Raw genomic sequence first — 15,629 nt, forward strand, 5'->3', positions numbered from 1 at the left:
TTGAGACCTGATTTGTGACCTAGGATGTGATCAATTCTGGAGAATGTTCCATGGGCACTAGAGAAGAATGTGTATTCCGTTGCTTTGGGATGGAATGTTCTGAATATGTCTGTGAAGTCCATTTGGTCCAGTGTGTCATTTAAAGTCTTTATTTCCTTGTTGATTTTTTGCTTAGATGATCTGTCCATTTCAGTCAGAGGGGTGTTAAAGTCCCCCACTATTATTGTATTGTTGTCAATGTGTTTCTTTGCTTTTGTTATTCATTGCCTTATATAATTGGCTGCTCCCATATTAGGGGCATAGATATTTACAATTGTTAGATTTTCTTGTTGGATAGACCCCTTAAGTAAGATATAGTGTCCTTCTTCATCTCTTATTACAGTCTTTGTTTTAAAATCTCATTTGTCTGAAATAAGGATTGCCACCCCAGCTTTCTTTTGATGTCGATTAGCATGGTAAATGGTTTTCCACCCCCTCACCTTCAATCTGGGGGTGTCTTTGGGTCTAAAATGAGTCTCTTGCAGACAGCATATCAATGGGTCTTGTTTTTTAATCCAATCTGATAGCCTGTGTCTTCTGATTGGGGCATTTTTAGCCCACCTCTGCTGCCTTCTGCTCACTCATCTTTCCATGGCTCCCTCTCATAGCCCAGTCTAAGTTGACAACCATTACAACCTCCCATCCCAACCTCAAATTCTATGATGCACCTTCACTGAATTACTTGTAGTTCCCATAGAACCCTGGGCCTCTTTTAGCATGTATCATGCTCCTGCTTTCATTGTTGAACTTGTTTATCAGGTAGCTGCCCTGTTGTAGGTGTTGGGAAGACAGTGGTAAGTGAGACGAAGTTACTGCCCTCGTTAAGCTTACAGTCTACCTTGGAAGAGACAGACAATGAATGAACAGTGGGCATATTTCACAAGTAAAGTATTCAGCATGTCAGATAGTGATAAAGGCTCTGGTAGAAAAATAAAGCTAGGAATAGCATTAGTGAGTGCTGGAAGGCAGAAAGTTCTTGTAAAAGGAGAGCCAGGGAAAGTTACCCTGACTAGGTAGCCTTTGAGCAAAAACCAAAAGAGGTGAGGGAGTAGAACAGGCTCCAGTGGCAAGGGGACCCATGTGGCTTGCATGGAGTAAGCCAAGCAGAAAGCAGTAGACAGTGTGCAAGGGCTGGAGGACAAGGGTATCATGTTAGGTCTTAGGAGGGGCTGTGACACTTACGGGTGGCATAAAGGATCTCTCCATTTCTCATGCCTTTGGTATCTTGGAAGCTATGTCCTATCATAGTATCTGGAACTATCCTACACGGTCATTGATTTTTACATAGGGGTTGAAAACTTTGTCTGGTGGGGGCGAAGAAGCTGCTGGAAATATGAAAGGGGACTAGAGAGGGATGCCTGGTCTAAATGAGGCTCCAATGACGGCTGCCATATAAAATATGGTCCTAAGCCCAAACATCCCACATCTCTGGGCCAGCTGTGCCCGGTGGGTCACCAATGTGGCCTCTCTTGTCACTCGGCATCTGTTTCGTGAACAGATAAGACACAACAGTGCAGCATTTTTAAGAAATATTGTGAACAGCAAGAGTAGTCTAGAAATTCAGTGTCAACCCATATTAAGCCTTCTGTTCCAGACTGAATGTTTGTGTCCCCTCAAAATTCCTATATTGAAATCTAACCATCAGTGTGATGGTATTTGGAGGTGGGATCTCTGGGAGGTAGTTGGGTCAGGAGCACAGTGCCCCCAGGAATAGGATTAATGCCCTTAGGAGAAAAGCCCAGAGAGCTAGCTCTCTGCTCTCTGCTCTCTGCTGTCTGCTCTCTGCTCTCTGCTCTCTCTCTGCTCCCTGCCAAGTAAGGATACAATGAGACGACCATCTACAAATCAGGAAGCAGGCCCTCACCAGAACCAAATCTGCTGGCACCTTGACCTTGGACTCCCAGCCTCCAGAACTGTGACAAATAAATTGATGTTTATAAGCCACCCAGTCCATGGTTTTCTGTTATATCTGCCCAAACCAGCTAAAACACCTTCCATCTCATTGATGGAGCAAAAGTTTAAGAGTACCCTCTTTAATGTACTATCAAACTAGCCACATATGGAAAAATGATGCTTCCTACATTCTATTTCCCAGAGATCACTACACCAAGACACTGCCTGCCTCCTCCGTAACACCTTCTGGACTTCTGCAAGAGCTGCTCATTTAATGGAGTGGGAGGAAACCCATACATTAAATTTACCTAATTGTCACTAGAAAGGATTGCTACCTTTAGATGCAGATGTAAACAAAAAAGAAAGGAACTTTGTTTAAAAATGAGCCAAGTTAAGCTTAAGTGTGGAGAAGATTTTCTGTTGGCTTTAACTGGGGAAATGCTGAATATGCAGTGATTTTTTTTTACATTAATAATAATAGGAAACAGTAGATAGTGGCACCTCAGCACAATTCTAATTTAATGAGAAACAATAAAATAGTTTTCCAAAGGGGCCTATTTAGGTCCAAGAAAGGGGGATATTAAAGTTCCAAGATTTATTCTACTTTCGTTAAGGTATGCTGATACACATTTTCTAAAGCTATATTCTACTCACTGATTAGATCTCTCTCTTTATAATTTTCTTACTTGTAAGGGAATTAGACTGGTATTTTCCAGGCCAAATAACTTTTAGACAAAATATTTAAACTGAATCAATTCATTTCCAGCACAAGTAAGGTTGATCAAAATCCTATATCACTCAGACAGCTCTATGAGGCATATTTTTAATGTATTTAGATATCAAGTGCAAAACCATGGGAATCAACTATTACAGAATAGATTTTAGAGAAGAATTGAATATACATAAAACTTCTGGCAAAGTACTGTCTTTGAGTTAAGCTTCCCCCCGCCCCCCGCCTTTTTCTGTGTTTTTCAAATTGATTGCACTAGCTAACCAATAGGTATTAGTCACTGCAATGCTCAAGCAGTATGCTGTGTAAGGTCAAATGTGACGCTCATGATGGTGGTACCAAAGGTGACGACTGACATTAATTGAGCCCTTCCTACATGCTAGCCACTGTGCAAAGCACATTCTATCCCTTGCTTAGCTAGATCCTAACATTCACTATGTGCTCAGATCTGTGTTAAATGTGTAAAGGATCTTCCGATGCCTTGCAAGTTACATTGCACTGTGCTCTCATTTAACAGATGGGGAAACTGACACCATGACAAGTTGAGCAACCAGGAATCACAGAACTGGACTGGACAGTCCCTACAGAGAGGGGTGCTCGCCGACTCTGGGGAATGGCCTTAGAACAAACAGATTGGATTTGATTTCGAAGAATAAAGGCACGTGACCCTGCATATAGTCAAGATGTAAATTCATACTGCTTACGCAGAGATGTCTAGCCAAGTCCCTGCCTTCCAGAAACACAAACTCTAACATCAGTGCTGGGAGAAGGGAGTAGCACACAGAAGGCACCCCAAGATGAGGACACAGAAAGCAGGCAGCTCTCCACTGGCGGACAAAAACACCAGCGCTCAGGCCTTTGTTGGGCTCAAGTGCAAGTTCTTTTCCAGAGCTTACAATGCCAGCAGGAAAGGACTGCTCTTCATTCAATAAGGAGCCATTGAAGTTTCTAAGTCAGGGCACAGCATGGCCAAAGCTGCCCCTTGAAGAGTTCAATTTAGAGCTGTTCATTCAACAGCACTGAAGACGACAGACTGCAAGTGTAGACATCCCATTGGAAGATGTCATAAAATCCCCGAAGACCTTGAACATAAGGAGTGGCAAACAAAAAAAGAGGAACACAAAGAACAAAATTCAGAAGACATAGGACCCGAGTATAAAAAGCTATGTATTTTCCATAATAGATTTTAGGGTCAAGGTCAGAGGCTGGGGAGGGTCTGCAGAAACCAGGGTGAATCCCAGCTCCACCACCACCTAGCCATGGGGACTCGGCTGGGCAACTGCTCAACCTTTCTGAGCATCTGTTTCTTCATCTGTAAAGTAAAGGTAACCGGGTCCCCACTTCTTATGGCTGTTACAAAGTTTAACTGAGTACATAAATCATTTAGCACACTGCACAAATATGTAGCAAGCACTCAATAAATCCTACCTACGAATACCATCAATGTTTTTGTTTCTGTCAATACAAATAAAAATATTTCTACATTCCTCTTATGGACAATCCCTGCTTATGGGGTAGGGAAGAAAGGAGGGAAAGAAATCAACAACAGCACAAAGGAAAAACCCACAAGGAATCTCCTTCCTTTCATTCCCTTGCACTTAAGATGTCCTGTGTGAAGGTGCCAGACAGAGTCCACTTTGGTGGCTGAACGAGAGCCCTGATCAGAGGAAATGAATAAATGCAATACAATTTAAGACCTAAACAGGGTTGATAATCTGGCCAGCTCTCATCCCTGAGGAATAAGTGTCAAGCTGATATCTATCTAACCTGCGCTAAGTTCCAAAAGCTGGAGACAGTGACTGGTTTTAATCAATCTTCAGGAGCATGTTTGAGTTTGAGCTCTACTACAAGCCCCTAGCCTACGATAACATAGCTCTGTGATCCATCCAATGTCAGTGACCTTTCCTGAGACCCATGTCCAAAAACCCCAGTGCATCACCAACAAGAACGAGCATTCCCCCAGTGCTTACAATGTGCCAGACTTTGTGCTAACTGGTTCACATACAGTTTTTTCTTTGAGCAAATGAAGGTAAGTCAAGATATAAGCTATAAAGTAGAAGTCTACTATTTCTCTTTCTCTGTCTCCTCCTGCTGCTATAGGACAACCAATTACTGAATTCCTTCCATGAAACTTAAATACAGACTCTTAGAACTAACAGATAGGGTTGATCGCCTGCTTAAGCCTCATATGATGTTTCATTACATTTAGAATGGAATCTAAATGTATTAAAATAGTCTCGAGACCCTACATGATTTAGATCCTGCCTGGCAGTCCTAGCTGCCAATGTTTTCAATTTCTAAACTCTAGCCCTGCAGCATCCCATTTTCCCCTGGAGGACATGCTAAGTTTGTCTCCACATCAGGACTTTTGCATCTGCAACATGCCCACTCTGCCTGGGGAGCTCTTCCCCTGGATCTTCCCTCCCATGGCTAGCTCCTTACCCTTCACATCTTGGCCCTCAAATGTCACTTTCCCAAAGAGGCCTTGCCTCAACGCCCTTTTTCAAAGTAATATAACACTCCCCCAGAGGTGCTCTGGTGGTGGCTCATACTGTGGGCCTCTCTTTTCAACTGCTAGTCATGTGGTAGCTTGAAATAGACCATGGTGGAAGTATTTACACCAAAGAAATTGGCCAACACTACAAGTTGGGGCTTTTTCCTCCCGGAGAGCCATTTGCTGAACATTTACCAGCATAGCACTAACTACTTCTATTCTCCAACTGTGACTGTGCAACACAGGACTACTCCGTTTCTTCACAGCATCCGTCACTCTGATATCATCTTTCATGTGTTGTTTACTTTATTAACCCTCTCCTCCAGCTACCATTTAGAGAGAAGACATTATCCAAATCGCTTGCTGTCCTATCCCTAACACTCAAAAGCATGTGTATAAGAACTTTAATTTTTTTATTGAAAGAATGAATCAATTCCATACACTTTCTTTGTATTATTTGCCCAACTGTATTTAAGATTTCTGAATTTCCTCATGGGCCTTTCATAGTTAAGATATTTTCAACCTAGAATTTTCTAGGAGCTAAAGCTTCGAGAATGATCAAAATTGACAGTGTACATATGCCTTACCAGTCACCAATTAAGGAATGGAAGGATGATTTAAAACATCATTTACTAGTTTCCCTACTCTATAATATCTGTTTGGAAATTGTGAAGAGTTCACAAATATTGTCTCCTATTGTCTCTTTTCATTCTAGAGCTCTATGTAGGAAAAACGTCTCCCTTCTGAAGGGCACTTACTGTCTAATCCCTTTGTTAGGATAACAAGACCATCTGGCCCCATCCATCTTGCCACAGTTTGATCCTGGGTTAATTACACCCTGTCCCTAGCCAAGATTGACACTGTATGTTTTCTCTCTTCACTAAGTTCATTATGGAGGCAGCTTTTTGAAGACTCAAATTCTTGAGGACTTTTTCATACCAGCATGAATACAACCAAGGACTTTTGCCAGGGTTTTCCTGGTGGCCCACAGAACCAAGTGCATCATCAAAAGTAAGATATGAAAGGGGAAGGTGGCCACAAGAGGAAAGAAGAGATCAGTCCTTTGGAAGGTTGACAAGCAGTATCTAGTGGGCAAAGGAGGAGAGGAACCATTAAGCAATCACTCTAATTCGTTATCTAAGCCAAATGATGTCAATGGGAAATACCACTTAACAAAAGTATGGCATACTTGAAGTGTTTACATATAGGATCCCAAATTCGATTGCCTGTAGGAGCTAAGCAGGTGAAATAAATATTGAGGCAATTTTGGTATAAAATAATATGGGGGGGCGGTAGCTGGGGGGGCTCAACTGGTTAAGCAGCCAACTCTTGATTTCGGCTCAGGTCATGATCTCAGGGTCTTGGGATTGAGCCCTGTGTTGGGCTCCACGCTCAACACGGAGTCTGCTTGAGGATTCTCTCTCTCCCTCTCCCTCTGCCCCCACCCCCCCCGGCTTATTCTCCCTCTCAAATAAATAAATCTTTAAAAAATAATAATAACAATATGGGGGGTACTATGGCAAATTGAAGACTCCATGAACCCTTTAAAAGGGGCAACATATACCAGCTCTAGCCAACTTCTGCCAAGAGGAAGTGTGGAACCTGCAATGTCAAGTTGTAATGGATACTGCTGACTGCCTCCCAATTGCCACCCTCTCCTTCTTTGTGCATGTAACCCTCTCCCCCTACATGACCCCTACTCCCATTGCATCCTCCAGGTCTAGAACCATATTGGTCTAAGCCACTTAAGAGAATTCTGTTTACCTAGTCAGTGATTAGCATAGGAGCAGGTGTGTGACCCAATTCTAGCCAAGGAGACATAAAGGAAGACCAGTTCAATGCTTGGAGTCCCAAAGAAATAAGAAGAGATAGTCTTTCTTCCTCTGGACAGAGTTGTGTCTTGCTATAATGTCAGAAACTGCTATTTCCATCTTGCCACACAGAGCCTGGGGCATCTGGAGCAGATCCCTGAAACACCATGCCATGGGCAGCCTCTGGAGCTTGTTTTATATGAGATAACAAATTCTTACAGTTTAAGTCCGTCTAGGTAAGGTTTTATTTGTTAGCTGTAGACAAAGTACTCCCACGTGATATACCAAGCTTCCAACTTTGAGAGAAAGAGGAAATCTCATTTTTTGCGATTCCATTTTTTTAAATTGTGGCTACTAATTTTTGACATTGTACAGGAGATTCCCCCTCTGATTAAAACAACACAAAACAGAACAAACTTCAGGAGGGCGGGGGTGGGGCATTTGTTTTCAACTCATGGTCGAGCTTGACACCTTCGCTCCAGGCTCTCAGTGGAATCTATCCCAAATTGCACATCCCGGGGTGGTTTTAAGTTCCTGAAGCTTTCCATGTCCCCTCACCGCTGATTAAGAGAACACTCATTCCTGCCTGACTTTCAGAGCTTCACTGTCTGCATAATTTAGATAGAATATCAATATCCAAATACACCATAGTGTGGTGCTCAGCAAAACTGACGTGGGGCTGTTGGAGAGAAGACCTTCAAGAAATGAAAGGTTTGTTAATTAAGTTTCTTTGCCAGAAAAAGGTCATGAAAATGAGAAAATACTTAGCTTATTAAAGTCCAGCAAAACCAATAAACTTGAATTACTATGTATATTAACATGGTTAGTTCTGCAAATATGATCTGTTCTTGTCTTCTGAGCTCTTCTCATGGCTTGCTCCTTTTTGAAAACTACTCTCTCCTGTCTCCTTTGCCCATCAATGGTTACCTAGATTTTAAGACCCAGTTGAAAGCCTACCTCTTCCAAGAAGCTGCCTCAGATGGGAATTTCTCAAACTGTTTCTTTATGCGTGGTTCACACATCAACTGTGGTTGCAGAGTCATCTGGGGCCGTCCATCTGTTGAATAGAAGATTCCTGGCTCGGACCAGAGTAACTGGGTCTAAGCTTGGAAATCTGCAAATTATATTCAATTGAGTCTTCTACACGTTGTTCTGATGTACTCACTATAGTATCATTATAATAGAGTTTTGAATCATTATCTGGATTTATTTTCATATAATTCTTTCCAAGGAGGTCATATCATCTCAATTATAAGCTCCTTGAAAGCAAGGACCTTATTTCATACTTCCATATTCTTACTTATCCTGAGATCCAGTTTCCTCATCAGAAAAATGCAGATTTATGGTTCAGGGGTCATTTTGAGGATTAAGTGAAGTAATAAAAAATTTCAAATATACTGAATCCTAACTATATAGTAAGACAAAGTTCTAAGCCTTAGATATCTTATTTCATCTCATCAACAACCCTGCTGGGGAGGTAGGGTCCTCCTCTTCATACTGAGCAGGAGACTGAGCCCTAGAAAAGGTGGGAAATCCAGAAAAGTTCACAGAGCCAGTAAAGTTGGAGCTGGATTTCAAAGCCACATTCCTCTGATTCAAAAGTCTGTTTTTACTCCTATTCTGACCTCTGTACAAGTATCAATTACTGGTGACACACAAGTCCTGGGATACAGTAGAAGCTCAAAATGTACCAGCACCCGCCCAGCCTACACCTTGGGGCTAAAGAACAATCGCTTCCCTCTTCTTGGATCAAGAATAATCAATCTTGTATTGGCATCAGAACTTATCCTAAGGATACAGAAATGAGTCCGCCTCAGAGGACACTGGGCCCTCAGAGCAGAAACTCAGGGAAAGCGGCAGTTCTGTTGGAAACCCAATCAGACTGGAAGCAACCACGGACATTACACCAGCAGCCTGGTCAGGAGGAACCCCTGGCCCTCTCACTCATCCATGGCGGTGTTCCCAACCCAGTCTCCTCTCAGAATCTCCGGGAACATTGTTTCCAAACTAATACAGATGCCTGGGCCTCGGGCACAGAGATTTAGTATTATTCTGGGGTGTGCCCAGGTGATTCTGACATGCACCCTGCTGAGAAATCTGTCTGACAACAGACTTGGCCTCCGTGAGCTCGGACCCCTTTGCAGCCTGCCCTGTGGACCTTCGCTCGCCTTTTTTTTTTTTTTTTTCCATCTCGAATGCAGCCCCAGGGGTACCTGGCACATAGCAAGCACTGCAGAAATATTTGTTGAAAAAATGATTGGTGAATTTTGAAACTTACTAACCTAAAAAGTGCCTCATTTACCCTCTTCCTATCCCCGAGGACCCTTCGACTCACCTCCAATGATCAATAGTTCCCTTGCCTCCCTCTGGAAGTCTAAACAATCAGGAAAACTGGAACTCCATTATTTAACCTGGCCCAGAATGACGTCAACTCATACAAGTGTTAATCCAGTTTAGGGTTCACTAACTCAGTCTTCTTCGGGGAAGCGACTCTCCGTGGGTTTCTCATGTTTCGTGTTTCTGCAAGTCTTGTGCGCAGAGACCCTAACGGCTTTTGTTCTGGACTATCTTTTCCAGGATGTTCATAGAGCAGGCAGCCTTGAAAGACAGAAATAGTAGCACCCTCCGGGCAGAGGGCAGATTTGCTTCCTGGCCAGCATAATAAAGATAACGTCCTCCTCCAGGGCAAAAATGGAAGTTTGCTAGCAGCTCCCTTATAAAAGATCAAGTTTCCTAAGCTGTGGGTTCCCTGGCCGTGCTGCAAACACTATGTACATAAATCTACCTGGGCCATCCCACTTGGCCCCCATGGACCTCAGGGGCAAAGGGAACCGAAGCAGACACACTCATTGTCTCTGACCCCGGGAACTTGAGTCTTCTGCCAGAGGCTCCAGAACTCTGACGGTCTTACTTGTTAGCTTGCAGGGAGGGGAGGACAAGACCAGACCCTCCACAGTCCTTGACAAACTCCTACACGTCTTTCAAGATTCCCCTCTGTGAGGTTCCTTTAACTCCTCCAACTATGCCCTTCCTTACGCTCACCAGAGTGGGCATTGAGCTTTATCACCGAGCACACTGGTTCGAATGACCAGATTACAGGTCTGTCTTCCTCACTAGATTCAAAGTTACCTGGTTCCTAAGAGGAACAAGTGATACTTATGAACAGACCTGACGCCAGTAAAGTGAAGTCCTTGCTTGTGTAAGTTCTGCCTGCACCCATCTCCTTTCCCCATCTCACTGACCTGAGTCTACCACTCTCGGCCTCCCTCACTCTGCAGCCACACTAGCCTCCTAGCCTCAGAGCTTTGTCCCTGCTCTTCCCTCAGCCTGGAACGTTCTTCGTCCTGATTACACATGGCTCCCTCCTCCACTTCATTCAGATCTCTGTTTCCTACCATTCTTTAAGCTCCATGAGGGGCTTTGGCTATTTTGCTGTCATAACCTCAGTGCTAAGCACTGTTCTAAGAACAGTTCTAAGTTCTGAGAAAAAAAAATAGGTGCTCAATAAATATTCATTGGATAGACAAATGAATTAAAGAATAAAAACATCTAGCGTAACACTGCATATAGTGCTTATTCTGGAAAAGTAGCTTCCATTGACGTAACTGCGGTGGATATACAAATTTTAGTCAATAACACCCAGTACACAAAACGTGGCATTTATTTGAGAGAGAGAGAGTGCATGCACGTGCACAAGTGGGGGCAGGGGCAGAGGGAGACAAGCAGACTCCCTGCTGAGCAAAGAGCCCGACACAGGGCTCAATCCCAGGACCCCAAGATCATGACCTGAGCTGAAATCAAGAGTCATCAGATGCTTAACCAACTGAGCCACCCAGGTGCCCCCAAAATGGGATATTTCTGTATTTCTTGAGATTAAGCTTAATCTGTTCAAGCCCCCTCTGCTGGGCTGGTGAGAAACTCAGTCTTAGTTATTGGGAAGGGCTCTCTAACCCTCTGTGGGATCATGCAAGAACCCCAGAGGGTGGACGTAGCTCAGAACATTCAGAGAAGGGATTTTTGGTTTTTAGATGATAGTTGTCACTGCTGATACACGCTGTGCCCTCCGGAACACACACAAACACACACACACACACACATACACACAAACACACACACTTCTTCTGAAAAAAATCCTATCTGTAGAGTGCCACAGTTACCCCCTCTAAGATTTAGCCACCTCCAGCACTGCAAGAGGGATCTGACCCATCTGACCAGCAAAAATGCAAAAGCAAATCCCCTTTACCAGCTCTGAGCATGCTCCCCAACCTCTCTCCCATACGCTCCTACCTCCACCTCCCGGAAGTGCTCATCTCTCCCCCCTCCAATGCCATACCCTTCAAACAACTGTAGATTTTCCAAAACTTAAACTTGGAAATTTTTGCCTTTGGCCCTACTACACACAAGCTGCTGTAAAATGCTAAATGAGGCATTTAAACAGACTTGTTGAAATTCAACCAGGCAAACTCAAAGTCTCAGTTTCCCTTCTTCACATGGCAAGGGAAATACATCTGAATAAAATGCACAGTGATACCCAATAAATTACCTACTACGTTAGAATTAGTCTCTCTGTGTGTGTGTGTGTGTGTGTGTGTGTGTGTGTGTGTGTGTGTCTCCCCCAGCATTTACCACAGTGCCTGGCACCTGGGTGTTGAATAAATGTTTGCAGAATTCATGACTGAATGAATTTAATTTATCTAAAGTAAATTTATCTAAAGAAATGCCGGTTAGGGCGGACATTTACCTAGAGATGGTTTGCTCCTCTAGATTCTCTCTCTACTCTTCTCCATCTTCTCTTGAGATCCAGAAGGCTGACCTTCTGCCTTCTGATTGGGTTTGTTAAAGGGATGTGTCAGCAGGATAGCTCAGTGAGGGAGAAGACTAAGATCAAAGTACTAATCCTCCCTGCCGCTGGTCAGTTTCAGCGTCATGGCCAAGGGCTGTGTTGCCTGTTTCAGTCAGTATTTGTTATGGTCTGATCCAAAATTCACATGTGGAAACCCTAATCCCAGTGTGATGGTGTTTGGGGGTGATTAGACCATGAGAGGGCACCCTCATGAATGGGATTAGTGCCCTTAAAAGAAGAGGTCAGTGAGCCAGCTCACTCTCTTCCTGCCCTGTAAGGATACAAGGAAAAGTGGACAGTCTGCCACCCAAGACGGCTCTCACCGGAACCTGACCATGCTCAGGATTCCAGACTCCAGAACAGTGAGGAAGAAATTCCTGTTACTTAAAAGCCACCCAATGTATGGTAGTTTGTTAGAGAAGCAGAACCACTCGGAGAAATATATAAATGACGTGCGTGCGTGCGCACATGCGCATGCACGTGTGTGAACGTACACATGTACATCTGTATTTGTTTCCGGGACACATGCGCATGCACGTGTGTGAACGTACACATGTACATCTGTATTTGTTTCCGGGACCTGACTGCCAGCACTCATGGGAGCAGGTGACCCTTAGCAGTCCCCAGAGAGCTACTGTCTCTGTGTCAGGTGCTGGAGCTTGAGGCCCCCAGGGCAGGCAAGTCAGGAGGAAGATGGAGGGAAAGTGGGGCAGAGGGAGAACAAACTAAAGCCTACCAGGATGAGCTGGGGCTCACATGGACAGACCCAAACCTGCTTCAGTTCTCCTTGCCCCTAACCACAGTGACAAGGGTGTCCAGGACGGGCCAGGCCCTCCATCACGGAGAACACACACCCGGCCTGGGAGTCCAGAGACAGAGAACCAGCCGCCAGGGGAAGGAGGAGCAACGGCAGGCCCAACTCCTGCCTCAGGCCAAGGCGGTGAGCCAGCAGGCAAGCCACGGTGGCTCCAAACCTCATACCAGATTCTTGGTGGCCCTCCGCAGAAGGAGACTCTGGGAGACTTGGTTCGGCCCCGCCATGCCGGCACATCCAAAGCTAGCAGCTCCCTCAAGGAAAGCTCACAGCCAGCCAGGAGGCCCCCCTCCCCACCAGTGGCTCTCTCGCAGGATCTCCCTCCATCTACCAGCCCCCGGATGCTGCCCTGTCCCCTGGGGTTTCCACACACACTGCCCATGCTGCTGGCAATGAACGTTCTGCTGCATGCACGTTCTCCCCCACCTTCCCAGCTGGAGCATACCATCTGTTTCCTGCTGGGATCCTGATGAAGAGTAAAACCACCCTTGGTGCAAAGGAGCAAATAGAACATGAATTGATAGATTTATTTACTGCTTTTCCCCGCTGGAGATATATTTGCTTAAAAATATTAATTGAGCATCTACAAACGGAGCACTTACATGCTAGACCAATGCACTAAGGATACAGAGGTGGCCAAGTGACGCGGATCGCCCCACCCCCGCCGCCCCCACGGTGCTCACCGTCCAGCAGAGGGCGCAGAGTATAACTACCTCGGCTTCCCTGCCTGCAACCTCATGGAGTAGACACATCAACTGGGGATACTCATTAAGTTTCCAGAACCTTCCGAGGAAAAGTGGTTTATGAAATAGAGTTATTGTACTACTGTATCTCCAAAGATACGGTTTATTTTGCCTCACTTAATTTTAAGAATAAAAGGGAAGTGGGGTTATCATGAACACAGGCGAAATGGCTGACTCTGTATCAGGCTCTTTACACAGAATATCTTGTTTAATCCTCATGCAATGTCGCAAGATGAGTGACCAGAAATTATTATCTCCACTAGGTCCATGAAGCAACTAAAGCCAGAGGAGGTAAAGTGGCCAGCCCAAGTTCACACAGCTAACAAGGGAAGTAAATGGGATGCTTATTTTTGGTCTGGGCTCCCTATGTGCAAGGAATTATGCCAAATGCTTTATTTTTAAAAACCGTACAACAAACCTAATAAGATAGGTTTTATTACTACCCCCCCTTTCATGCCAAAGGGGGCTCCAGGGTAGAGAGGACGCAAAGATACTGAGCAGAGGAGTCAGGAACTGAACCCAGCTCAGCCTGATCACAGAGCCCACGGTCTTGCTACTCACCATAACCCATAAAACACAGTTGACATGGCATTTGTTAAGGCTGTGTTTCATCCCTGAATATCTTTCTCCATAAATATACAGAAAGATCTACATATCTGTAGAGATAGAGCCCCACATATCCATTATATTCTATTCAACACATAATACAGATATTCCATCTAATGCTTCAAGCTGTTTCACTTCTAGCATTGAATTATTTGCTTCTCCCAACCTCCATTAACCAAGTTTGGGGAGAAAAGCTAGCTGCCACATAAGTCTTGATGAGAATAAAGTCTCTTTATTACTATTATTATTCCCCTAATGGTCTGTGCAGTAACGTACATAACTTTTTAGTCCTTCATAAAATCCCGTTGATAAACATTTGACAACTTGTTACGATTTTAAAACTTTCATTGCCAGATCTGGGCTGGCACCACTGGAATCTAACAATGTGATATGAAGGCAACCACAGTAGCTTTCGGTGATGCAGTAAAGAATTTTGCAGCCACTTTCGGCACCTGATTTATGACATGCGCACTGATGAATGATCAAGATTCACTATTTGCCATTATAAGAAACAGGCCAACCAATTCATAATTTTCAGGAAAGCTGGTTTTAACAGCCCTATTAGTTTTACAATTCCGACTTTTGTAAGCTTCAATTTGTTATGTTTAAGTTATTTGCTCTGAGGAGTTTGAGTGCTCTTACTGGGGTCTTAAGGTCTGTTTTTCCAAACGGAGTTTGCAGAGAAAGACAATAGCAGTGCTGAAAAGTTCAATTAAGATAAACTCTGAAAGTCAAAGGGAAAACCTGTGGATATTCATTCAAGTTGAAAATACACAGAGCCTTTCTGCCCCTCTTCTGTTTATTAAAATATATATATATAAACTGGAGATGATTTGTGTTGCAATCTCTGAGCTGCATTAGAGTTTTTAGACATTTGCTAAACCAGATTCTATTCCTGAACTTCACAGTATTAATCTCTCTGTCTATTGAAGGTTGGTTAAAATGTTAAATGAGTAAGATACATATATTCAAAAAGCACATTTGATCTGGGTCCATATATAAGCTGCTCAAATATATAAGCTAAAAAATAAGTTTTAAATATCTACATATTAATATGTACATAGTCCATACATGGTCGACCATTCATTCATGAAAGAAACGGTTTTTAAACACCCTATAGTTGTTGGCAAACTATAGCCTACAGACCCAATTCCGCCCTCTGCCTGTTTTTGTGTGGCCTAGAAGCTAGGAGTGGTTTTTCATGTGTTGTTTTTTTTTTTAATCAAAAAGATCAATAGAAGAAGATAACAGGAGAGGAAGAAAAGGGGAGTATGTCAGAGGGGGAGACGAACCATGAGAGATGATGGACTCTGAAAAACAAACTGAGGGTTCTAGAGGGTAGGGGGGTGGGGGGATGGGTTAGCCTGGTGATGGGTATTGAGGAGGGCACGTTTTGCATGGTGCACTGGGTGTTATGAACAAACAATGAATCATGGAACACTGCATCAAAAACTAATGATGTAATATATGGTGATTAACATAACAATAAAAAATTTAAAAAAAAAAAAAGATCAATAATATTTCCTGACATGTGAAAATGATAGGAAATTCAAATTTTGGTGCCTGTAAATAAAGTTTTATTGGAACACAGTCACACTCATCTGTTCACACTGTTGCTGTGGTTGTTTTTACACTACAGTGTTGGAGGTCAGTCAC

At 43.7% G+C, this 15,629-nt stretch overlaps 1 long non-coding RNA gene across 1 annotated transcript in view; it reads right to left on the bottom strand.

Annotated features, from left to right (window-relative positions):
- Positions 1 to 12,096, bottom strand: part of LOC141371011 (uncharacterized) — a 23,482-nt gene extending 11,386 nt beyond the window's left edge. The window contains exon 1 of the long non-coding RNA XR_012375602.1: positions 11,709 to 12,096. This is a non-coding gene — a long non-coding RNA (uncharacterized lncRNA). The remainder of the gene's footprint in view (positions 1 to 11,708) is intronic.
- Between the last annotated feature and the right edge of the window lie 3,533 nt (positions 12,097 to 15,629).

Source organism: Callorhinus ursinus, unplaced genomic scaffold, assembly GCF_003265705.2.
Source record: "Callorhinus ursinus isolate GAN/ISIS: 27379988/994484 unplaced genomic scaffold, GSC_fseal_2.0 scaffold53, whole genome shotgun sequence".
In the NCBI taxonomy this organism is placed as follows: Eukaryota; Metazoa; Chordata; class Mammalia; order Carnivora; family Otariidae; genus Callorhinus; species Callorhinus ursinus.